This window comes from Ascaphus truei, chromosome 5 (genome assembly GCF_040206685.1).
Source record: "Ascaphus truei isolate aAscTru1 chromosome 5, aAscTru1.hap1, whole genome shotgun sequence".
NCBI classification, from domain to species: domain Eukaryota; kingdom Metazoa; phylum Chordata; class Amphibia; order Anura; family Ascaphidae; genus Ascaphus; species Ascaphus truei.
The window spans coordinates 87368031-87394755 of record NC_134487.1 but is presented as its reverse complement, the minus strand read 5'-3'; the positions used below and the strand labels follow the sequence as shown (position 1 = coordinate 87394755).

At 39.7% G+C, this 26725-nt stretch overlaps 1 protein-coding gene across 1 annotated transcript in view; it reads left to right on the top strand.

Moving 5' to 3' along the window:
* TAFA2 (TAFA chemokine like family member 2) overlaps nt 1-26725 on the top strand; it is a 605483-nt gene that overhangs the window by 38505 nt on the left and 540253 nt on the right. Inside the window, exon 4 of the mRNA XM_075600174.1 lies at nt 24566-25877. The gene's annotated coding sequence lies outside the window, so the exon portion shown is untranslated. The remainder of the gene's footprint in view (nt 1-24565; nt 25878-26725) is intronic.

Genomic DNA, 26725 nt, shown 5'->3' with positions numbered 1-26725 from the left:
GTTGATGCTCTGGCAGCTATTATTTATTTTCAGACATATGAAGAGATGGGGGGAAAAAGGGAGGTCTTTCTGTTTAGTTTGATATAAATTTTTTATTTTATGGGCTTTTTTTCATGCCCTTTTTTGCTATATTCTCCTCCTCTTTTTCCCTTTTTTCCTTTTTTGTCCTCCTTTTTCTTTTGATATTTTTTAACTTGCTTCTTTATCTTTCTTCTCTTTTTCTTCTTATTACCTTTCTCCCTCTTGGTTTTTTTTCTTTCTCCTCTTTTTTCTCCTTTTTATCTTTTTCCTCCTTTTTCTCCATTTCATTCGCCCATGCTACCCTTTTTCTCCTTTTCTCTTTCTCCTTCTATTTTTTTCTCTTTCACCGCCTTCTCTATGATTCGCCGTTGTTAGCGTTATTTTCCATGTAAATTTCTTCACTTCACTGTATAATGCTCAAAAAAATAGATTGGCTATCCCTTGATTCCAGACCCAAAGTACATTTTTTCGTCTAGCCTTCAAATACTTTTTGCACAAGCTTCTCGCCTATTTCAACAAACTCCTCACCCCTACCACACTTATCACCTGAGATCTGACTCCAAAAGAAGGTTCCCAAGGTTCAACATGGATTCCTCCTTCTCTTACCATGCATTTCACGACTGGAACAACCTACTGAACCAGATCTAAAAAAAACGCCTCCAGTTTAAGTAAATTCAAGTTTTCAACTTTCGCATTTTAATCTTCTCTGTAACTGTTACATATGCCTGTAACAGGGGAGTAATCCCTGTTCAATTAATGTGCCTTTAATCTGGCAGTGTGGTGGTTAACTGCTGGTAGTCAATTAATAAACACCACCTGCCTGATTGCTTACAAAAGCCTGTCTGTTAGACAGGAAGTGACGCCTTAGCTCTGAATGAGAGATACAGAGGAGTGTTCTTGAGACTCCCAGGAGAGACTGACCAAGAGAACACACATCTCTGGAGCTGACCGGTCTTGAGCTCTGCCCAGCATTGCTGATTGCAAGACACCAAATAAGACTTCTAAACCTGGATGCTGATATTTTCTGTGCACGCACGGGTGCGGTTCCAGGGTAGCAGAGAAGCTTACTCTACAGCAAGAAACAGATAAGACTTTCATAATTAAGAGACTGCTTATATCTGCTTATTTCATGCTATATGTTTGGGGCTGGGAGAAATGCTTAACTAACGGAGATGTGAATTAATTGCATAGGATTTCACTAGAAATACTCCCAAGTGAATAGAAGCTTTGTTCCCCCCCCCCCCCTTTGTTTGGATGATTTCCTGATGAAAAGGAAAAGGCACAATAAAGCCTTATTATAATTTCACCTTATAAAAGCCTCCAATTGTGTAACTCTGTGAACGTCCGTCTACAATGCCCATAATCATATATTATCTCTAACTGTCCTGTAATGTCTGTAAATTGAATGCATGACCTCTGTTGATTTAATGTAACCAAGTATTAACATCATAATTCTGTGCCCAGGACATACTTTAAAACAAGATGTAAATCTCGATATATTATTTCATGGTAAACCCTTTTTATATAAAAAAAAAAAAGGGTTCTACACTTTCCTCCATCAATCTACTGCTAAATCTCTAATACATGCTCTTATTCTCTCACGTCTGGATTATTGTAACAGTACTAACAGGCTTCCCTGCCTCATAACTCTCCTTTGTGATTTATACAAAACTCTGCTGCTAGAATAATTTCACTTTCTCCCAAAACAGTCTCTGCTCATTTCCTCTCAAATAACCTTGACTCATGGCTAATGTACCACACGTACAGTCTCTCCCACCAACCATTGTGGCCAAGCACTGCCATCTACTGCATGTATTCCCTCACCTGCTGTTTCTGTTACAGTATTTCCCAACATAACACTTAGATTGTAAACTCTCCGGGGCAGGGATTTCCTATCCTATTATCTGATTTTATTTGTTGCACTTATTGTATTATAATTCCCTGTACTGTCTCTTTTGTATAGCGCAGAGTACACTGAGGGTTCTATATATAAAAAAGCTATACAGTACATACATTTCAAAGTAATGTAGGTATTCCTCTTACTTTTTCACAATCTGACTTGTATACAGATGATATAGCAAAATCCTTAGATAAAATGTGCTATGGGGAAATGAATGTCAGCATGTTAAGATGTCGGAGTCTGGACACAGACCAAGACAGTTTAAGTTACTAAGCCTGGAGCTACTTTCTGCATCAAAGTGCACACTGGCAATGTCAAACAAATCTAAATGCAATGCAAAAATACAAACTTAGTTCTTGGGTGAGTAGTAATGTAACACAATATTGTAATAAGAAACACTAATCGATGTTGAATTTGAAGAGATGTTTTTTTTGTTGAATTCCAAACCTCCTTCATAGAGGATTGTAAATACTTTTGCAATTTAAATCTTTGCACCTTGAAAAATGTTCATAATAACTGTCTGACAAGGAGATGGCAATAAACATATTTGCAGTAGCAAATAAACATATTTGCAGATGTGCAAAGTGGCATGTCAGGGTATCACTGGTCCCTTTATCAGGTAAGAGCCTTCAAGTGCCTTCCAGCTTAGGATCGTTTAGTAAATATGGCCCTTTATTTTGAGCGGTATGTTTTTTTTTTTCAGGCCGGTCTAGAATATTTTATTTGACAAAATGCAATGTATCATCATAATTAATAACCAAATGAAGTACTGTGTAAAACATTTTATTAGGCACCAGAAAACGGTAAACTCAGAATCGGAGAGCAGATCCCAATTGCTGGGACAGGTCTGCACAAAGTGTAGCAGTAGAGACCAGCTGTGCAACACAGGCCTGATTCAGGGCAGGTGATGAGGAGGAAAGCCAGACATACAGGCAGAGCACAGTACTATAGGAGGAGGCAAGAACAAGTCAGAGTCAGATCAGGCTGCAGGTACAGTAGGAACAAGGTTCAGAACAACCGGGGGCAGGAAAGAAAGGTCAGAAACACATCAGCTCAAGATACAGTACAAAGAATGCTCAATACAGAGAATGGCTGCAACAAAAGTCCTGAACCATATTGATCTGGCAACCACGAAGCAGAAAACAGTCAGCTTTAGAGGGAGCCAATGGATGTGTGCAAGAGGCTGATTTGCAAACAGGTGTAGTGGGCACGTCAGGTAAACCTGTGAGTTTAGAATTACATTGAATCAGTGAATCTGACTCAGCTGATTTTACACACTGTTCCATATGCTTTTAATAAAGATGTCATAACAAAATTGCCAAATTATATTTTGGCAGACTAAGTTAATGTTGGTTATTGTAGTGTACAGTAAAACAAAAGTACCTCCAAGCTATACCAGCACCGTGGTCATGCATCTCTTTATTAGATTGTAGATCTTCATAACAGAACTGAAAGTTTAAGGCCTGCTTTTAACTTTGTAAATTGTGTGCTGTACACCACCAAGAAGGAGAGGAAAGGAGACAATTCATCACTGCAGCTTGATCCTGTTCTTGGGATACCTTAGCCTCTCCAGGGGCCCCCAGAACCTCGGGCAGGGCCCGCTCTGGGCATACAGGTTGAGCAGGATGAAACCTCCTCTTTAAGGTGGTGTTATTCAACCTCCGACATGTAGCGAGAAAGGTCCATGTCAGTTGTGGGAGCTCTTGAAGAGATGGCACAGTGAGATGGGAGGGAGTCATCAAACTGGGTGAGCAGACCTGCTAAACTCTCACAGATCATCCATGTCCTGTCTCTACCACGTGAGATTTACACAAGTTTCTGTAGAGATGGGCAATTTTTTTGGCGGATTTGAATCCGCAGCGGATTGGTCGGTTCCTTTGGTCCGCGGATTTCTGCAGATCAATCTCAAAAAGGGCGATTCGCATTTTGCAGATTTTTTTATTATTGCCAAAACAATCAGCGGATTCAATCAGTGGATTGGATTCTACAAATCCGTCAATGCATTGTATCCAATCACGTTTTTTATGCATCGGTATGGATTAAAAACGACAAATTCCGTTTGTGGATTTTACACTGCAAAATGAATTTGGAGGGAAAAACGCAAGAGCACCCGTGAAACGTATTTGGGCTAATTCACCCATCTCTAGATGGGAGATAAGGTAATAATACGGCAACTGATGAATAGCCATGAGAGTTAACAGGCCATGAGGTCTGCTTGTGAATATATCCTGCCAAGTGTACGATGGGCCAGGAGAGGTGGAACATACTACCTGGCATTGAACAAAAAGATGAAGTTTGTCTCCATTAAACAATAAACACATCCACCTACAGGGGAGATCAGACATGCTTCGGCAGAGAGTAGTTCAAGGAATAAACGGATTATCTTTGCCTTTATGGTTGGGTGTAAAGAAGTGTTAAACGTCGCTCTAAATAATGAGATGACCTATAAAACACCCCAAATCATCTCTAGAAACCGAATAAAAGACTAAAAATGTGTCAAATAAAAGAATGAATATCCACATGTGACTTTTAATGGTCATAAAAGAAATAATATATTATTAGTGTTACCACCTTGATAGGATACAGCTACGCATGCTTCCCCCTGACTGGATCCACTGGTATGTGCTGCTGGTAATGACCTAATGACTGAGAGCAGCAGCAGGGAATTCTGGGTGTTGTCTGAAATAGGGACACAGTCCTTGTCTCAGTAAACTGCTGCAGCACATGTCTTCGTAAGCTGCTGCAGCTCCTGTCTCTGTAAACGGCTTTATCCCCTGTCTCCATAAGCTGCTGCAGCCCCTGTCTCAGTAAGTTGCTGCAGCTGGAGGACTGACTGGTGGTGACCAGAAGCCAGTCAATGATCCACATGAGTAAGCGGATGCTGGCTAAAGGGATCCTTGGAAGTCGATCGAGAGAGCAGAAGCCAAGCGGAGCAGACATCTGTGTAACACCAAGAGACAGGTGGCGCAATTGAGGGCATTCTCACTGGAAGCAACATAAAAGGATACCGAAGCATTTGCAAAGTACAAGCCTGCTACACAAATACTATTTAAGAGCTCCAACGGTGTTCCAACACCATTACGTAGGCCTTGATACAAGGATTGGGTGCCCTAAGCTACAGACACTAACATACACCCTCGCAGTGTTTATTCGGAAGTGTTATGTTGCTGAACCCCATTATAACGTGGTGCTCAGGGTCCACCTAATGAGACCGCGTTATAACTGGGATCGCGGGGGGGAAATAGCCGCCACGAAGGGTGTGTGTGGTGTGTGTGTCTCCGTGTGTGTATAAATATATGACAGTAGTATTGAAGCTTTAGATTCCATTGACTTCACTCTTGATTTCCTCACAAAACGATGTTTAAACAACTACCCATTCACGGCAGCGCTCTTTCAGTGTAGCAATATGGCCGTGCGGAACTAGTCAGTAGGTTAGATGACATGGAGCTCGTTGTCGGAAGCGGAGATTGTCTTTTGTGTTGGAGGTGTTTTTTGGGGGGGGATAAAATCGGTGCGACTGAGGAATTATCCCTAAGTGGCATGAACTGGTGAAGGGGCTCAAGAAAGTGGAGAAGGTAACTGTGTGTATGTGTGTGTGTCAGTCACACAGTATGCTGGTGAGTTGTAGTCTGGGGTGACAGAGTGACTCCTTATTACTAGCTGTGGAAAGCACTGGGGTGCAAAGACTCCCTATAGCAAGTCACAGGAGCCAGCACAGCGTGTGTCCCCTCTTACCATTGTCACCTTCCAAGTATGCAACAAAAAAGGGCGCAAAAAGAGAAAAACACAATAAGTCTTAATTAATAAAAAATGTATAAAAAAGACTAAAAGACACTTGCATAATAAAATAGGATCATGTGGATCCAATCATCCGCACATGAAGAACTGCCACAAGGAACAGATGATATAGTCCCACAAGTCTAAAACGGATTCAAGTTGGAATACGATCCGGTTCTCACTGCAAGGTGTTTAAAGCTGTGGATATTGCTGGAGTTCGCGTCCTCATGGAAGCAAGAGGATGATGGGAGCTTCAGAGTGTCTGTCGTCATGGCGTCTCGTAGCTATGTGATGCCTTCACCTCTACGTGTTTCGCGTCATATGACACTTCATCAGGGGGTTTGTTTTACTGATCCTATGGTCTTAAATAGCAAAATGGGTAGTTCCCCCAGTCAATATGGATCTCAAATTGATACAGACAAGCCTTCCAATTAGTGTATAGCAATGAGTTAATGATGTAACTATTATATAAATAACCATGCAGAAAACATAAACAACATACATGCTATAACAATTAGTAAAATAATAAAAAAACTAACAAAAATACCTTACTTGCATATGGTAAAGGTTGAAAACCACTAATAAAAAAGGAAAAGTAAAAAATATATATATATATATATATATATATATATATTGATACATAAATTACACACACATGTATCGATACATCTAAACACACACATATGCATACACATGGATACATATACAAAATGAATACATATACCAAAATAAAAAGAATAAAGAAAATACACAAAAATAAAAACATAAGGTTACTAGCTAAAAATCAAACAGAGCAATATTACTATAATGAAATGATATAATCGAACATCATGATAGGCTGATGATAACCTATATACAGTATGTACATACATATAACAATTATAAACATCATTATTACACGTTGGATAAGCAGCATCTCCTATTTCAGGAATGGGGCCAGTTCTATTAACTCATTCAGTCCCCCTGGTGCTTTACTTCCCAACGTGTACATTTAGAATTGCTCTCTTTGAAGTAGTTTCAAATCTCGATCCCCTCTTCTAGGGTTTCTTGGAACCACCTCAATACCCCTAAAGTGTAATCTGTTTGGTTTACCTTGGTGATGGGTCAAAAAGTGCTATGATAGATTGTGTATCTTTTTACCTTTCTCAAGGTTACATTGAGAACAAATAGAGGTGTATCTCCACTTGTGTCTCCTTTCATGGATTTAGTATGGTTCTTTTTGGGGTTCAAAAGTTGTTCCCTAGGATAATCTCTACTTTTCTTGATTGAGAAATCAATCAATTGTTGGTCAAATCCTTTATTGATGAACCTATTGGCTACTTCAGATTGTTCGTCAAAATCTAGTACCTGTGAGCAGTTCCTGCGAACTCGTAGTAATTGGCCATATGGAATGTTGTTAAGCCATTGGCGTGAATGATTGCTCTGCTTGTCAAGGTATGAATTGATATCAACCTTTTTAAAAAAGGTTTTGGTAATGACATTATTATCAACAATCTTCAAATTTAAATCCAAGAAGTTCATCTAAATATTATTGCTCTCCCCACTTAAAACAATGTTCCTATCGTTATTATTCAGATAGTTGATAAATCTGCTAAGTTCATATGTTGACCCTGCCCAGATAATTAGAATGTTGTCTATATACCTTCAATAGTATTTCAGGTATTGACTAAATTCATTTGGGCTCCAAATAAATTCAAGCTCCCACTTCCTCATAAAGAGTCCCGCATAATTGGGGGTGAAGTGGGTCCCCATGGCCGTCCCAGTGGTCTGGAGATAGAACTGTCCTTCAAAAGAAAAATAGTTGTGATTGAGTATATAAATAATACTGTCTATAATAAATTTCTGTTGAATGGTGGAAAGGGTGTTATCTTCATATAAATAATGAGTGACCGCATCAACCCCTTGTAAATGGTGAATACAAGTATAAAGTGATGCTACATCTAAAGTGACTCAAGAAAAATGTTCTTCCCAAGTGATAGTGCTTAGTGAATTAAGAACTTCAGTGCTGTTACGTAAAAAGGAAAGAAGTGATGCTGTGAGGGGAGCAAGAAAAGTGTCCACATAATGGGATAAATTGGACGTGATAGATTCTATCTCAGACACAATGGGACGACCAGGGGGATCCTGTAGAGTTTTGTGTATTTTTGGACTATGGTATAAAATAGGAACCCGCGGAAAAGCATTGTAGATATAACTAAATTCTTTGCCTGAAAGAATGCCCATTGTTTAGGCCTCTTGCAAAAGATCTTTATGAATGGACTGATATTTAAGAGTGGGATCTCCAACTAAACATTTGTAAGAGATACTGTCAGTCAGTAATCGGTTTGCCTCTTTAAAATAATCGTTACGGTCCTGAAGGACAGTACCCCCACCTTTATCAGCCTGGCGTATGATTAAATCGCCATTTTGATTCAATTCCTTCAATGCTCGTCTTTAATGGCTACTAAGGTTATCTTGAGCCATATAATAACGTTTGTCACTACACATTGCTTTAAATTAGTTCTCTACTAACTTTCCAAAGAGTTCGACATATGGACCCTTGGATTCATGTGGGTAAAAAACAGACTTTGGTTTCAAAGTGGTATGGGTGATGTTTTCAGCGTTGTCGCTATCTACTTATAAACTCAGTAAATCTTGTATTGTGTCTTCCTCCCTAATAGGTAAAAGATTGACTCCCTTTAATCTTTAATTCTGAATATTGGTTACCCATATATTCTCATCAATCAACTCCATCATATGATGAAACAAAGTTTCATCCTGTATATATTCATTGTCGTTAGTAGAGGTCTCTCCCAATGTATTAGATAAAATATTGTCCCCTATACTTATATTACCAGTATCTTGATCTCCCTCGTGATCTTGCTGGAATACTGGGGATTTTAGCAAAGTGCCTTTTCAATGTTAGTTTCCGAAGAAACTTGTGTAAATCAACATATATGTTGAATTTGTTGGGCTGATTTACAGTTGAAATAGTAAGGCCTTTGGTGAGTGTAACGCTTGCGCTCACCACGAACAAGGCGGGACCCCGGTACCGAGGTGGGAAAGTACAAAACTGCGCACCCACAGCAGCGAAGGCACACCTGGAGGGTGGATTGTCAGCGTAGCCAGGTCTGGGATGGAGAGATTGGGTTAGTCCAGCCGGGATCCAGGGGCGGAGCCAGGAGAATGGGCAGTGTCCATTGTGCCATGGTCGAGGGTTGGAGTCGGGAGAGTGGTAGCGTGTCCAAGAGCTGTGGTCAGGGTGAGAGGTGCGGGTAGTCAGGAGGAAGCCGGGGTCGTTATCCAGAGAGGGTCCAATATCCAAGCCGGGGTCGTTATTCAGAGAGGGTCCAATAGTCAACCCGGGTCGGTACACAAGAAAGCAACTAGAGAGAAACGGCAAGGCAAGGCAAGGCAAAACAGAACGCAGGAACACAAGGCTACACAGGTTATGTTCAGCAAAGCAGGAGTGAATGAGCAAGGCATTTATAGCAGGCAGGATCCAATGAGGCAGGGGGTGGAATGGAGGCGCGGGCTCTGCAGAGGCAGAGATAGGCTGCAGGAGACAAGTGGGCAATTAGAATACTTGCCACGCAGCTGGGGAGCGGTGCATGGCATCACGTGTGCGTGCCGCGTGAGAGAGATGCGCAACACGACCGGGGGGTGGAGCCAAGCTCCTTGGTGTAAGTAGAATAGCTGCGCTTGCGCGCGCGCGCTCTATAAACAGCGGGGCACTGAGATGCAGCAGGTATGGAGGGAACATGCCGCAAGGGACGTGTTCCCTGATCCCTTACAGTGAGGACACTGACCTGTACTGTAGACAATTTATATTGTGATTATAGATACCGAATTCTTTTAATCTTTCTGCCGTGAATTCGATTTCTGGGAGTGACTTGTACTGTCCCTGCCAGCTTTATTCTAAAGCTTGCCGGATTAAATGCGGGGCTTTTTTCCGACGGGAATGGGGTTTCCCGCGCGGCGGCCGCGTCAACAGATAAGCGCTAATGGCGCTGATCATTGAAAGCGCCCGCGGCGCGGGAAAACTAAAAAAAAAAAAAGCTGCACGCCGCCGCTTTTTAAATAAACCCGCGGAGAAAGCCGCATTAGGTTAAAGGCGGCCACCACTGTATTTGGAACCCTTACCTCTACTCCCCCTATACCCCTGCAAAATACACACAAAAAAGTCTACCCTCCAAATACATATAACCCCCCAAATACATATAACCCCCCCAAATACATATAACCCCCCACCCCCAAAAACATACATACCCAACAACCCTGAATATATACAAACCCCACCCCAATACATATAACCCCCCACCCCACAAATACATACAACTGCCTCAGCCCCCAAATACCTACACCCCCCCATCCCCAAATACATTCAAACGCCATCCCCCACCCCCAAATATATACAAACCCCCCAAATACATTTTAAAAAAATACCCCAAGTACATACAGTACAATCCCCCCCTCCCCACCCACACACACAAAGCCCAGTGACGGTCACAACTGAAACACCTATGGTTTCCACAGAGATTACTCCTGAGAGCACCTCTCCATCAACCCCACTGCCTCCTCATGGAGTTGCACGTACCCGAGGAGGTATCAGATGCAATGGACCACAAAGAATGCAGGCTCCATCCCTGTAAAGAGAAGGCAAAAATAAAGTGTCTCTGTGTAGCACGTTTCCAGTTTGTGTTGTTGCACAATTATGAATTAAAAAATGTTTTTTTATCAACACATACCTGCTTTATTATATTTTCACATTTCTCTCCACAGGGCTAGGTGGGGGCGAGAGTAGGGGGGGAAGGTGATGTGCTTAGTTGGGCCAGGGTGGGTATTGTCTTGTCACGGGGGCCATTTGTATAAGTACATTTCCTTCTTGACTCCTAAAGGTTTGCTTTATTATTCCAAATCACTTCCAGGCTCCTGGCATAATCAAATACCCTGAGTTGAGGGATGTGTGAACAGGGACCTTGACAAAGCGCTTGCCGCGCGAAGCATGTTGGCCCGTTTTACCTCATTCTTATGATCAAATACATTTTTCTGGAGTCACCCTCTTGACCTTGTTCATTATTTTGGTGGTGCGATGCAACCTTCTTCTGTACCCACTCGTGCTTTATTATTCTGTAATAGGCATTAAGGTCGTCAAGTGGGGGAGATTAATTTGGTTGGGTGACAGCAATAGGCTGGCAAAGGGAATTGTGAATTATAAAGAGGAGGAAGAAGCAAGAAGAGGAAAAAGGGAGAGAGAAGAGTAAGGAGAGAGAGAGAAGAGGAAAAAGAAAGGAGGAAGAAGGGAGAGAAGAGGAAGTGGAGACAGAGAAGAGAAAGAAAAGGGAGAGAAAAGAGAAGGTAACCTCGTGAGAGGAATCAGTGTAGCACTGCAAGCAGGGAAGGGCGCAGGTAGAATGCAGATAGAAACGGCACACCATGAATAAAAAATCTAATTTAATGAGTGACTGGAGACATAACAAAAAGGAACAGAGTAGTGCACTCTGAAGCGTTTCGGGCCTTGGCCCTTTGTCAAAGAGTATAACCCATACTGCCATATGTGTGTGTATAAATAGGGATAGTACCTGATTGATGCAGTCCGAAACCGGAAGTGATGCAATCGGAACTCTATGACCGTCTCACGAGATCTTCCAGTGAACTGGGGATCTTGGTATACGATCCAAGTTGGCACTATAGCGCCATCTGGTGGGGAGGACCGATGGAAATACACAACACTTATAACAGACAATCTAGTGTGTATCATGACAGCAGTCTCCATAATGAATGACTTCAAAGATAAATCGATCACATATATTGACTGATAAATGTATATCTACAGTAGTCAGAAATGAGGTCTAGAGTCATTCTGATGTAGAGAGAAATAACTATTGGATGAATGCTGGCATGAGATACATCGGACAAAAAATATTACATACATGTTATTAGTAAAAGCATATACAATCTATATATAAATTTTATTTCACGTCTAAATTCAAATATGATCAAAGAAAAAGAGAGGGTTAAAAACAATCTGGAGAGGGAAATATACCTTAATATATAAACAGCATATAATGTATATAATATAAGTGAATATACACTATGTATATATTATCATGACAACATGGTAATAAATCCCTCTCAATCTGACACAGTACATAATCATATACCCAACTTTAGATGCTATAAAAACATCATAACTTGTATATACATATTTCTTAATATATAAAAAATAAACATAAATCACTTATCCTGAAATATATCAACATATATTGTAACCAGAGTAGAAATTAAGTACTAAATAGCCCTTAATAATGTCCCTCAATAATGACGTCTAAACCCGGACAAATATAAAAAAAATCACTATCACAAATAATAAGTTGTTTAAAGGATATTGATAACTTAGATATTGTACAGTAATATTAGTTGGGTATTAGATCTATTGACAAGTATATAACAAGATATATAATGTAATATAGGTTAGATGAACAAACAAATATTAAAATTAATAAATTCAATAAAATAAAATTTGATGAGGGATGAACACTGGCAGATGTCTCAATCAGTAAGAAAATGCTTGAGCTCCCAATCAGTGTTCATCCCTCGCGGGGACAGTGATCCTAGGGAATGGATCCAGTACATTTCTCTACGATTCAGGATAATTTCTCTATTCCCCCCCCCCCCCGGTAGGTGGTATGATTTTTTCAAGAGCACTAAATGTGAAGTTACTTATATCTCCAGAGGGGCAAGTAGAGAAATGCCTGGATACAGGATATCTATCATCATTTTGTTTAATGGACCATAGATGTTCTGACATCCTCTGTTTCAGGGGATGTATAGTTCTCCCTATGTATCTACCGTTGAGCCTTCACTCTAACAGTGAGTTATTTATGGATTTAAAATTTATCCTGCAATACCAGACACCTTGTATGCTCTAAGTAGTCTCATTTAAGTGTGGTGGTGAATGGGGGTATACTTTTACCTTTTGGTTATTGTGTCCCCCAAGTACCCCATAAATCCCACTTTTATTAGCCTACCCGGGCGACTACTACTATATGAGCTATAGGTGATCATTTTCTGGTACACTACTGATGCTCTGTATACTCTAAGAGCCACTACATGATACAAGATTTATGCTTATTGCTCACCACTAAAGGGATTTAAAGAAGATTTGAATTATTTACCTGTGGATTATATTCTTTTGCACCGATGCCTTGGACTGTATGTCTACCCATGTACTAGGGAGAGAAAAGAGACAGAAGAAGAGAGAGGTGAGAAATGAGAGCGCGGAGAGAGGGGTGAGTTGGTGAGGATATAGATACAGATATATAATTTCATATTAATATGTAATCATCTATTTCATGCAGGTTTGCCTTATATAGCCTACTGTATGTATATATTTTCCCATTGATTTGCCAGTACATACATAGGAAACATAAGACTAACATCAGCTTGATGTAGGTGATAAATAATTTACAAAAAATCTCGAGTTAACACTGTTCCGATAATTATGGAAAATGGTACAAATGCATATTTTTACTTCAATATGCGCCATTATGATGATTTTTACTAGTAGTGGCAATATTGGTTAACTCGTGAGATAAAATGTATCTATTTCTGGTGGTGCAACGGTACTGCACTGCAGGCTAGTTGGGGGGAAAAAGCTACTTAATTTTGGAGATAACAGTGCCATTTCTCCAAAATGTTCCCAGTGGATACTTCAGGGGAAACCTGCAGAGTCGGTCATTCTTACTCCTCAGGAAGGCTCCAGAGCTTTCGCAACAAACACAGTGCTTGTCAGTATATTTGCAGCTGTGACAAGCTCTCCCCAGGTTGTCAGCCTCAGGTTTAAAAAAAGCTGCAGCCCAATTACCTGAGCACCTGTGCTCTGATTCTCAGCAGCTCAGGCAAAAGTAAGAGCTCACGACTACAAGTATGTTGATAACCTGTAATCATGAGCCAGTTGTGACACTGCCCTATCCCACCAAGCTTGCAGTAAATATGGTTGTAGTTATAAGACGCACTTTAGTCTAAACCTCCCTCCCCTTTGTGTCTTTGACCCTTTACATTTGTAAGACATTGTCAAAAAGTACACCAGATGTGTATTACTTTTAAAGCAGAAATCCATGCTGACATATTTTTAAATCTGTTTGTTTGTAGAACATACTTGTAAATATATTTTTTATTTGCACTGTGCCTCCCATGTTAAATCCTTGAGGGTGCCCAGGAATTATACTCTCCCAGATTGTAGTGCTTTCCTCTGGTAGTGAGTGGCAGAGACAATCACCATCAATTGAAAAAACGGATGGGTTTAATTCAGATAACAACACAACAAATGAAGACTATAATTAATCAAACCAGAACTGTTGTTAACCTTTTTACTTAAATTCGCAAATCAAAACTTTACAATTCTTAAACAGTAGAGCCGTATTGAAGTCGAAGTACAGCAACACTCAGCAACAGGTAAAGTTTGAGTCATGATACGTCCTTAAACAATTATACTGTACGTCCATAAAAGAAGAAAGCACTTCAGAATCTTGTCAGTTGGGGAAAACTGTCTCTTAAGCACGTATGTCAACATTCTGCAGAACAATGTCTGTGAAAGTCAGCTAGTCAATGCACAAATGCTCTTTTATTTGATTCCTCTGGCGGGCAGCATGGCCTCTTTGCTGCCCGCCAGAGGAATCAAATAAAAGAGCTTATCATAAAACCATTAGATTACATCCATCTCCATGTTCTCCAAGACTGCCTCAGTAGCTCACGTCTTTCACCTGCGTAGCCTCGGCATCTGAAGACCATCCGGCTACTGTTTTCACAGAAACTTAAATGATGGCCTCACACAGTTGTTCCTTCTTCGGAGGACTAGAGTTTATTTTCTGGAACCACTCCTACGCGGTTTCTTGGCGGCATCCACTTTGTCAGGGAGTAGTGATGCTGTACTTCTACCTGCACTTTATATGGCAGAACGTTTTATCATTGGGCTATTACAATACTTTCATTTCATATTTATTAAAAATGTTCAAAATATATATTTTTGTTTTTATATTGATATCAAATCTACCACTGCTGGTTGGTTCATGGGGCAGTAAGTGAGAGGTTTTAAGCAGGAGAGGGCTTTTGATACAAAAGGGGTAGACAGAAGACATACCTTTAGCAGAATGCAAGAGTCGGACAGGAGTATAGCGCAATAGGGTTTAGATGTACAAAGGGGCAGAGGAGTGTATTGACTTAAAAGAGAGAAGGATAATTTTGAAAGTATTACAGGATTTAATCGGAAGCCAGGAGAGGGATTTCAACAGCAGAGGAGCTGAGACAGAATTAGGTGGCGTAGAGCCATCCAGGATGATATAGCGGAGAGGCATTCAGAGACTTTGGTCTGTACAGCAGGTGTAAGGTCAGGGTTCAATGTTACATTGTGTGCCATCAGCATAGAGGTGATATTTGAACCCAACAGATGTTATAAGGTCACCTAGAGTGTGAAAAGAGAACAGGTCGCAAGACTGACCCCTGAGGTACACCCACAGAGAAATTGACAGAGGAAGAGGAGGTGTTAGCAAACAAGACCCTGAATGTACGATGGGAGAGGTAAGAGTAAATCAATGATAGAGCTCTGTTACAGGTACCAAGAATATGGAGAATGTGAAGGAGAAAAGGGTAGTCTACAGTATCAAAAGCTTCATAAAGGTTGAGTAATTTAAACAGGGTGTAATGACCATAGTCTTTGGCAGCATGGAAGTCATTAGTTTTTTTGGTGAGGACTTTTTCAGTGGGGTGAGCAGTGCGGCAATCAGATTGTAGAGGAGCTAGGAGAGAATAGGAAGTAAGAAAATGGAGCAAGCGAAAGAATACAAGGTTTTTATGGAGTTTAAATGCAAAAAGGAGAGAAACAGGGCAATAGTTAAAGAGACAGCTAAGGTCATACTTGCTATTTTTTGAGTAAAGGTATAACTGTTGCATACTTGAAGAAGGTGGGAAAGGTACCAGCACTGAGGGAGGAGTTGAAAATATGTGTGCATATAGGGATTAGAGTGTGAGCAAGAGGTTTGAGGATATGGAAGGAAATGGGGTCAAGAGGGCATGTGGTGAGGATGAGATCAGCACCAACACTTCCTCCTCTGTCACAGAGGAAAAAGAGTAAAGGAAGGCAGGAGAAGAGTTAGAAAGAGGTGTAGAATACAGAGGTGATGCCTTGATGACTGTAATCCACCTATGACTTGAAATAGTCTGCAAAGTTCTGAGGTGAAATAGAAGAAGAAAAACAGGTAATTTATGGTTGTTTGAGTAGAGTCAAAGACAGACGAGGCATGGTTTAGACCTGTGATTGTTGATTAGTGATAAAAGTAGGTTTGTTTAGCCTTAGATGGGGCTGAGTTGAAACAAAAGAATACATTTGTACTGGAGGAAATCTGTGTGTGTGAGATTTCCTCCAGAGGTATTCTGAGGAGCGAGTACAGGAGCGGCGCATGCGTGTATGGCAGTTTAGCCAAGTTCTGGGGTTAGAAGGGTGAGAATAGCAGATAGAAAGAGGGGGATGGGCGGATTTCTCCTGGAATCAATATACTTCCCATGTTTACTTATTTGGTATATCCCTGTATACCTTTTCTTTCTAAATACATGTCCAACCTTTTTTGAAGATATATATTGTATCTGCCATAAAAGTCTCCATGGGTAATGCATTTGGCATTTTAACTGCCCTTACTGTAAAGAACCCTATCATTTGTTGCTGGTGAAATCTCCTTGCTTCCAACCTTAATGTATGACCCCATGTCATTTTATTGCCATTGGGATAACTAGCTCTTTTGAAAGCTCCTTGTATTGTCCCTGAATATATTTGTATATAGTTGTCATATCCCCTCTTAGACACCTCTTTTCTAATGTAAACAACTCCAAATTAGCTAGCCTCTCCTAAATTAGATTTAAAAATTCCTTTAATTAATTTGGTTGTCTTTTCTAAGCACTTTTTCTAGTTCCATAATGTCTTTTATATGGAGTGATGCTCAAAACTGTACTCCCTATTCAAGGTGTGCTATTGCTAATGCTTTAATAGAGGTTATGGAGAGAAGTTGCATCATGCTCTGATTTTAATACCTTACACAATTTAGTGTTATCAGCAAAGATAGAGACTTTGCTCTCAATGCCAACCTCAAGGTCACTAATAGACAAGTTAAAAAGTAGGCGTCCCAGTACTGATCCTTGAGGTACTTCACTCACCTTAGCCCAACCTGAAAAGGTACCACTTGTGACAACTCTCTGTAGTCTAGCCTTTAACGAAGTTTCAATTCAGGTGCAAATATTTATATTTTTAAATATTTATATTTTTACAGAGTCCAATTTCCTTTATTTGATACACTAACCTCTTGTGTGGCACCGTATCAAAACAGACAAATAAGAAAAAATATTGCACACAATAAATGAAGAGTATAAATTATACTTTTAGAAGTGCTCTCTAACTCACTGGCAGGAACATGAAGGCGCGCAGTTCCGTAAATGAAAAGGGCTTGAGAGCACTGATGGTAAAAAAAAACTTTATTGAGAGTTACTCTTTAACAAAGCGCCAAAACTCTTTGGGGGCGCGAAATGTGTTAGAACTTGCAATGCACATCTTGTAGGTGTTAATACAGTTTTTTCATCAGCAGTGCTCTCTAGCCCTTTTCATTTATGGAACTGTTTGCCTTTATGTTCCTACTCTGCAGCTTGATCCTTCGTGTCTTCACTACTTTTGTTGGAAGCATGTGATGGAGTCTGAACGTGATAGGTCTTGTGAGTAAAACTCCTTATAGAAAAAATACCGCTGTAGATATTCAATTGAGAAATACAGCTCAACCCCATTATAGCGCGGTCCTAGGGAGCCACCCGATCCGACCGTGCTATAACCGGGGTCATGCTAATTTTTAAAAATGGCCACCGCGTGCCCGATCGGGAGGAGGGGGGGGGAAAGAGGTGACCGGCAGCCCTACTGAGTGTGTGTGCAGTGTGTTGCGTGTGTGCAGTGTGTTGTGTGTGTGCTGTGCGTGTGTGCAGTGTGTTGTGTGTGTGCAGTGGGCTGTTAGCGTGTGCAGTGTGCTGTGAGTGTGCTGCGAGTGTGTGCGGTGTGCTGCGAGTGTATGCAGTGTGCTGTGAGTGTGTGCAGTGTGCTGCGAGTGTGTGCAGTGTGCTGTGAGTGTTTGCAGTTTGTGCAGTGGGCTGCGAGTGTGTGCAGTGGGCTGCGAGTGTGTGCAGTGGGCTGCGAGTGTATGCAGTGAGCTGCGAGTGTATGCAGTGGGCTGCGAGTGTATGCAGTGGGCTGCGAGTGTATGCAGTGGGCTGCGAGTGTATGCAGTGGGCTGCGAGTGTATGCAGTGTGCTGTGAGTATGCAGTGTGCTGTGAGTGTATGCAGTGTGCTGCGAGTGTATGCAGTATGCTGTGAGTGTGTGCTGTGAGTGTGTGTAGTGTGCTGTGAGTGTGTGCAGTGTGCTGTGAGTTTGTGCAGTGTGCCGTGTGTGCAATTTTTTTTTTTTTAAATATTCGGGGTCCACGCTCAAACCGCGTTATATGCGGATCCGCATTATAGCGGATCACGCTATAACGGGGTTGAGTTGTATTGTACTTCTCACACAGAGGATTGATGGTTTTATGCTCTTACAAAAAAGGGACATTAGAGGTATGACAGATGGGAGGTGATGTGGACATTCATGGGGATTTATCGATCTGTCCCCCCTCCCCTCACTACTTCATTTACCATACAGTGCATTTAACCCTTTAGTAGCCACATGTATCCATTATATCAGAACATATTATGTCTATGTAGATCATACTCGGACCCACTTATATTCACCATGTAACTCCTATAGAATGTATACAATACAAACAATGACTATTATATGATTTACATTTAAGACTGTCTATGCTAGTCCTGATGGACTCTGCAGCACTGATTTTGGACTTGTAATACCCCGGTTGTGAACTAGCTCCCTTTTTAAATATAGGCATCACGTCTGCTTTATGGTAATCTTGTAGTACCGAGCTTGTGAAAATAGAGTCCTTGAATATTAAATATAATGGTTTGGCTATTACTGAACTTAGCTCCTCGAGAACTCTTTGGTGCATGCCATCGGAGCCACGTGCCTTATTTACTGTAATTTTATCAAGCCACTATGCACAGACACAAGTGGAGGAAGCGCTAAAACACTGTTAAAACAGTACAATAATATGACAGGTACAAATGCAAACCAGTAAATGCAAAGTGTATAAAAACTTAATAAAAATTCACAGAGATAAAAGAACCTAATACCACCAAAAAAAATAATAATAAAGAGTATGCAATCGCATTTCTACTTTTTTTATTATTTATTAAAAACGTTATTGCACTATTTTGTTCTTTATATTCCTTTTCTAATGTACAGTTGCCCAAATTATCTAAGAACTACAAGAGGAGGCAACATATCATCTCTGAAGGACTCTTACTTGGAGCTAAGTATAATTTCCCACATTAAAATAGAGTTTATAGTGTTATCTTCTTCCATACATATTCACTTGCCTATAAGCCCTTTGCGCCCATTTGTCCAGATTTCTATCAATAAGCCACTATGCACGTCTTCCTCAGTCAATTAACTGTTTGTTAATATAGAGGTTGTGGCTTCCTCTTGGGGCACTATTTTTGCAATTGATTCCACCCTGGTAAATACAGACGCCAAGAATGTATTTAATATATCTGCTTTTTTCTTATCTCCAATAATGTGCCTGTCCATTTCACACTGAAAGGGTCCTATATTTTCTTTGCTAATCATTTTGTTATTAAAGTACTTAAAGAACTTTTTGGGGTTGATCTTATTTCCTATTGCAATCCTTTTTTCATTTTCAATTCTTTCTAATTTGCTTTGGCAACTTTTGTAGTTCATCACTAGCAATGGGCAATTTTGTTTTGCGGATTTGGATCAAATCCCTGGATTGGCTGGTTCCTTTGGTGCACAGATTTCTGTGGTCACTCTAAAAAAAACAAATTCGCAATTTCAAATTTTTTATTTTATTTTAAGGAGCAATACTAAAATCTGCAGCAGGATTATAAAAAATTCGGACGCTGATAAATCCACGGGGGCGGAATATCTCTCACTCCCTCTCTCTGCGTATTAATTGATACAGTATGTGGATTTTTAACAATCTGGCCATTCTTTGTGGAATCCATGGATCGGATTCTTTCAAATCCGTCCTGTTTGAATTCAAAGGCGGATTTGGATTTATCCACATGGATTTTTTAGTACCCAAACTGCAGACGGATTTGGTGTGGAGGGGTGGTGGATTTGGTCTAAAAACATCCTGTAAATGGATTTGGACAGGGTTGTCATCTCTATTCATGACCAGGTTGTCAGAGTCTGTAGTTGAGAAGAGAGGGAGGAGTGCAAAGTGAAGTCAAGAGCCAGTAGATTAATGGAATGCAAGTTTCTGCAGAAAAGAGGGGTAGATGAAGGTGAAGAAGTGGATTACTCAGACAGAGTAAATGAGATGAGGTTATGGTAAGAGAAAGCAAAGGGGTGAAAAGGAGAAATCAGAGAGATATTTTTTTTTGTGAAAACCAGGTCCAAGTTGTGGCTATCTTTGTGGATGCAGGTTGCAGTCCATTGGTAAAGGACAAAAGAAGAGGTTAGAGGGAGAAATCGGGAAGCCAATGTAAGAGAGAGGTCATCAATGTGGCATTTGAAGCCCCCAAGGAGAAGAGAAGGAGAGCCAGGGGAGAGACAGGACGAGAGTCAGGAGTTAAAGTTAGAGAGAAAGACAGTAGGAGATTGAATAGAGGTAGGGGGCGATAGTTGATTGCCACCTGGAGAGGGATAGGAGAAAAAATCTGGACATTGTGAGCCTCAAAGGAAGGAAAAGAAAGGGAAGAACTTTGATAGTTAAGCTTTTTATAATCAGTTTCATGTATTATTCTGTTAATAATATGTTGGTGAACTTCTATTTCACTTTCAGTAAAGTTAGATCATCATTTTTTTTCTTCAAATGGTCTGTAATGAGACCAAACACAGTATCAGATTAGTGTATTGAATTAATATACAGTATATTTGTGTTACAGTGTAGTATTATTTAATATTGTTAATTATGACATTTCATATATTGACAATAATCCAGGTACACTATTTGCTGTTATTAACTGTGGAATAAACTATCTGCATTAGCATTCCTATTATATGATACATACCGATTTCAAGAGAAATAAGCACAATATAACTGAAATATTGTAAAATATATATTTTTTTAAATTAAGCAAACGCCAACAACAGTTGTACAAAATAGATGCATGTTTTGTAGCATCCTAAGTGGCATAAAATGACTATAAACTCCTTTAAAATGGATATATTCCCAGGCATGGTACCTGGGGCAATCAGGTGCACTGTTAAGGTCCACATTTCTCAAGTCTCTTGAAGTGACCAGGGGTGACTCCTGAAATCTTGGGTAGTCTGTATATGAAAGCAGCTATAGGAAGAGTCAGTTTGCTCTTCAGTATATGTATGTGTGTATGTATATGCATAAGTATATGGGTGTATGTATCTACAGTATGAGTTAATGCATGTTTGATTATAGGTATGTATCTATAAGTGAATGTATGATTGAACCCATGTATGTATGCATGAGTGCAACCCATTAAACCTTTTTGTCCATCTTCACTCCTTGGGGGTCACTGATACCCTACTACGACACTATAAGATTGTAATTGTAAGACAATCTAACATTTACCAAGGTCACAAATTAGTCTTCTAAGTCTAACAAAAAGGGGTGCCATGAAGTAAAATGAAGTCAGGGGTGGTTCTATTTCTTTATTTTATTAAAACAGTATGGGCATGTTTTCTCATAAACGTTTGTGTATTAATGGGTCGTATACTCATATTTTAAGAAAAAATGACTCAAAGCCCTTTATATAATTGTAATTAAAAAGGATACATTTTAGTGTACCTTTTGGTCTTTTGTGCTAATGCATTTGTTTTTCATGTACAAGACTAAAAGTACTTCTAAAATGGTAATTCTGTTGTTCAGTGGCCGTTAAAAATATAATGGACACATATTATTTATGTCGGGAAAATCTGCTTTGTGTGAACATGACTATTTCTGGATACATTATGGATTTTATTTTTGGCAATCTTACAGAATTCACCAGAGTAACGATTAACGTGTATAAAATAATATGACAATCTGTAATTCTTCAAACGAATATTTAAGAAAGTGCTTTTGTGTTTTCGGGGAAAATGCCAACGTTTGTTTAATTGTATGGTGCGGTCCTTGTAAAAAACTAGATTACTCCTTGTTAAAACGTGCATAGGAATAGATTCTAATACGTCTTCTTTTCAAGGGAATTGAATTGTGAGGGCTGAGATTTGGTTAGAGGGAAGGAAAAATTAATGGAATCATACATTTCTTGGAAAAAGCACCAAGTGGTCAGCATAAAGAGAGTCAAACTCTAAGGGAAGTAGAAAGCAACCCCCCCAGCCATGGGCGTGGGGTCTCATGACCGGGGGGGGGGCTTGCCTTTCCCTTGCTGGCCCGCCGCTACCCCTCCCTCCCCAGCACAGGGGAGGAGGCAACCGGGGGCCTTCTTAAGGCCAGGCTGGCGGGCAGCACGGCCTCTGCTTGTTCTTGCCAGACTGGGAGCTGGGCCGTTTGAGCCCGGGGGGAGTACGAGTGGGCGAGGTCATATATTCATGACGTCGAGAACCCGCTCCCGCAGGGGACACGAGGGTAGCGGCTTGGGGCCGGCTGACCCTCCCCTCCCCCTCCTGTCAAAGGAGCACTCTGGCAGGGAGTGGCATTTACCCCTCGTAATTTTATGTATAAATAAATAGCCGCGGCCATTTTACCTCCAGTTTCCTGTCTTTATTTGCGGTATATGTGGGGACAAGCGGGGGAAGAGGAGAACCGCCTGGCAACCTCCCTGGTCATGCATATCACATAAAATCAGTGTGAGAAACCTGGAAAGGGCCTGTGATTTGGGGATTTTGTAAAGTACATTTTCTTTAAGGAGAAAGAGCTCTGATAGCTGAAAAGTTGTCCAGTTCATGATATAGTGGAGCATATTCCATATAGTCTGTGCAAGGGAAAACGGGTGAAAATCTGGGCAAAACTATTGTACTAAATGTATCTAATAAAAAAGTGTCGTTGATTTCTGGTGCAGTTTCTTTTCCTCAAAATCTTACTGCTTTTGCATTGATACATACTGTACAGTAAGCCCCAGTAGCCTTAGGTTTAAAATAACACACAGCAGATATACAAAAAAAGACACATCTGGAAGGTGGCTATCCAATGTGCCAATAGTTTGAATATACCACTTTTGCATTACACTATAACTCTTCCCTTTGCACTTTTTCATTAAAGGTATACTCTTATCTACTTAAAAAAGTTTTTTTTATCCTAAGTGACCTGCTGAATAATTATATTAAAAATATATATATATTAATGATTACTGTTTGTTTCTTTCATAATTACAATGCTAATTTTCACATCACTAAGAACCCGAATTTGCAGCTGAGATTCTTTGATAAATTGCTTCCAATGTTTCTCAACTCGTCCAATGATACAGATGGGTCTATTTGTAATTCACAGTTTTACAGTCCCACTATAAAACATACCAGTATATTAGATTAGCAACACATTTTAAGTACTCAACCTGGATCCACCTTTTTAACATTAGTTTCATTATTTAAGTTATGGGGAAACAGCTTACATATATGAAAATTATGGAATATTAAAGTTTCTTAGTCATTTTTTATTCTATTTGCTGAAAAATATATTCAGTATTATTAACAAAAAATACAGCATTAATATTATATAGGATTTTGAAAATGTTTGTCAAACTACTTAAGTATAAGGCCTGTATTTGTTTCTGTATGATATGCACTGAACGTGTTAATCACCACCTTCATAAATTGATGCAGTGGACATATTTTTCAATAAAAATGATGGCTACAAAGGCATATTGTGAGTAATTTGTAAATGCCATAGTTGCAAAAAACCCATCCAGGGTTTTCATGTTGCTTTTCCAAATTTGCGTTTGTTTTAAGAAGACTTAATTTGCCATCCTGATTGTGAGTGTAACTACTTGAGAACATTGCACTTGTAAGCCACCTACTGTATTACATAGTGGTGAAAAGTCTAAAGATCTATTTCCAAGCGAAAATAACTATTTTCCTATATTTACTATAAATGTATCTTATTGTTGTGTTAGGAAACAGACACAGTTTTACAAAATATAGTCCTTTTGTTTGTTTGTGCATGCAACTAAAATGCTGCTGATGCAGAAAAATAAAGCATGTACAAAATGTGTCAAGTTCAAACTGGTTCCCAGGCAAAATTTGATACATCTAATTATAAGATGTCTGTCCAGTAACTTCTCCCCTTACTACTATTTTTCTTTATTTAATCTACTCCCTTAATCATTCACTGATCCAAATAGGACAATATAGTACCTTCATAAGTAAATCATACTGTGCTCAAATGGCCTCTTAATTACAGTCAATTTAACTATAAAAAAACAATTTCCCCTTTGATACTGGCTCCTGGAGACCTCAATAATTAATAATATTAACAATCTTGGATAGCAAAATAAAAATATATTGTTTCTATCTTTATTTGTTAAATGAGAATAAGGATGATCAACTTAAAACAGTTATTTAGTGCAAGTGAACATCAATATTATTTGCCCCTCCTTTTAATTTGTAGTTTATTTCAGATAGAACCAGAACAGTACTCATAGAGAAATAGAGAAATCCATTGGGGCCACTTGAATGTTATACAGTGCCACTATGTTTTTTGTCTTTTGCAATTAACTTCAACAAAAACATGAGTTTAGGGAATTGGTACATTTCCCTTTGCTGGTTTTTAATTTTCTGCCTAGTGCATTTCAATAGATATTTTCTATTTCTGTTTTTAAGGTAAGTGCCACTTCATCAGCCAAAAGTAAAATACTGTTATCGGAATTGTTATAAGAAAGTCTACATTGGTCCTCTGGAGGGAGCCAAAGTACCGGGTTTAGCAGAGTGATCGTGTTTTCATTCAAACCAATTTCTAGCAATATACTGTACCTGCTTGAAAAATAGCATATTTAGATTCTATCGAGACTGAAACAACACACCCTGATTATTCTGATGTAAACAAACGTTTATTTTATACCATGGCTATGCAAGAGTCGGTGTCTAAAAACTGAAACAGTTTAGTCCATTCACTTCTCAGAAAGAATTCAAACACAGGGACAAACACAGTTTTTTTTTTTTTTTTGGAAGAATCATCCACCTCACCCACAAGTGCAGCACTGAAAGATTTCCCAGGCTGCCAAAGATTTATTTTGCACAATGGATGTGTAATCTGCGTTGGCCAAGTCATTAAGTCTGATGCCATTTTGGTATTCCAGTTGGGACTGCTACCCTCCTCCCTCCTCATCTGTATGTGCTGGAGCTGTCCGCAGTACTGAGACAACTCCTAGACATGCAATTCCACCTGCAGTTGTTCATGGGGGTTAGTTCGATTCTTTCTAAAATTACGACAGTGAGAAACCTGCAAAGAGGAACATAGAAACTAAGAAGCATAACACAGAATTTAATTATATTATTACAGTTTTCCACCAGGGAGGTTGAGACAGGCAGAGCTTGGATTCAACATTTTCAACGTGTAGCCACATCAGTTGTGTATATCACAGTGTGACTGGGATTCACACACTTTGCGTGTTGAGACACAGACAAGGAGGACTCCAACCATCCATCCAACTCAGAGAGCTGGGATTACAGCGTGAAGCTGCTTTGCTGCAGGTGAAGGGCTGCATTGTCTTCAATTAGCTTCCCCAAGAGAAAAGGAGGCAAGACAACGTATAAAATGATTGAACAAAACACATCAGAGGTTGAATAAGGAGATTGCTGCAAAAGGACCCTTCCTGGATATTTATTGAACAGCACGTGTGCAAGGGCGGCTTGGGACTGGACAGGTGCTGTGCCTGCAACACAGCCCTACTATTTATGTTGCATATCAGTTATTTCTTTGCAAAATAATATACTGAAGTGCATTTTTGATTCCAGTTCAGTGACTTTAAAGCTGACATTTCCACTTTTATTTAAAAAATTTCGGAAGATTAAACAGTTTGCAGGTGGATACTATATTGGGTTTAAAGTATGCTACGGAGATAAGACTTATTTGCACATCCTGGACCTCAGAGAGGCTAGAAGAAGGTCTCTGCAACTGGAAACTGGGACGCAGGTAGGTCAATCCCATCAACATTATAATTAGAAGCAAGGTAATGCGGTCAGAATAAGTCAAATCCTTATTTACTCTCCTTAAAGTAATTTGATAAAGTAATCACATCTGGCCCTGTTTTCTATTTTGGGAATGTTAATATCGTGACTTCATTAGTTATATACTGTACCTAAAGTGTAACACAAAAACAAGTTTAAAGTAAAAGGCAATTGTTTTATTTAACTGTAATTTAAGGGATCTCGTGATTTGATTGCAATAGAATGTTAACTGGTGGAGAAAGGCATTGTGAGTCAATTGGTAGTTTTACTTTATATTATTTGTGGTTATGGTTACACAGTATAGGTGAGGATTTGGTAGAAGGTTATCTGACTCCAGGTGCAGTGTACAGTATATCGATACTGATACAGTATATTCTTTGCAAATACAGTACATCAGGTACTGTATGTTAAGCAAATGTAAAAAAAATCACTTAGAGCAACTAGAGCTGGAACAATGCTGACTGCTGACCTCCTGCAGGATGCGAGGCTCAAGCAGATGGAGTTGAAGGGACAGAAATTAATTAGAGATAAAGTAGCCTCAGTCCCTAAACGGGGACATTTACTTTTTTTTTTTTAAAAGAAGTAGATTTGTCTCAATTTCAGACGTTATCCTTCTGGTGTGTGGTTTCATCAATATCACTAAGCAGTTTTGACTTCACAATGTTTTACATACCCTGATGCTAATGGCTTCTGCAAAATCGTATTATTGTGGGGTTGTGTATGTTTATGATGGGGAGTTGGAAAGGGTACAGTATGCGGTTGATATTATTGTATTTTGTTAAAACGTATAACCAGAAGTCTGAAGTGTCTAAT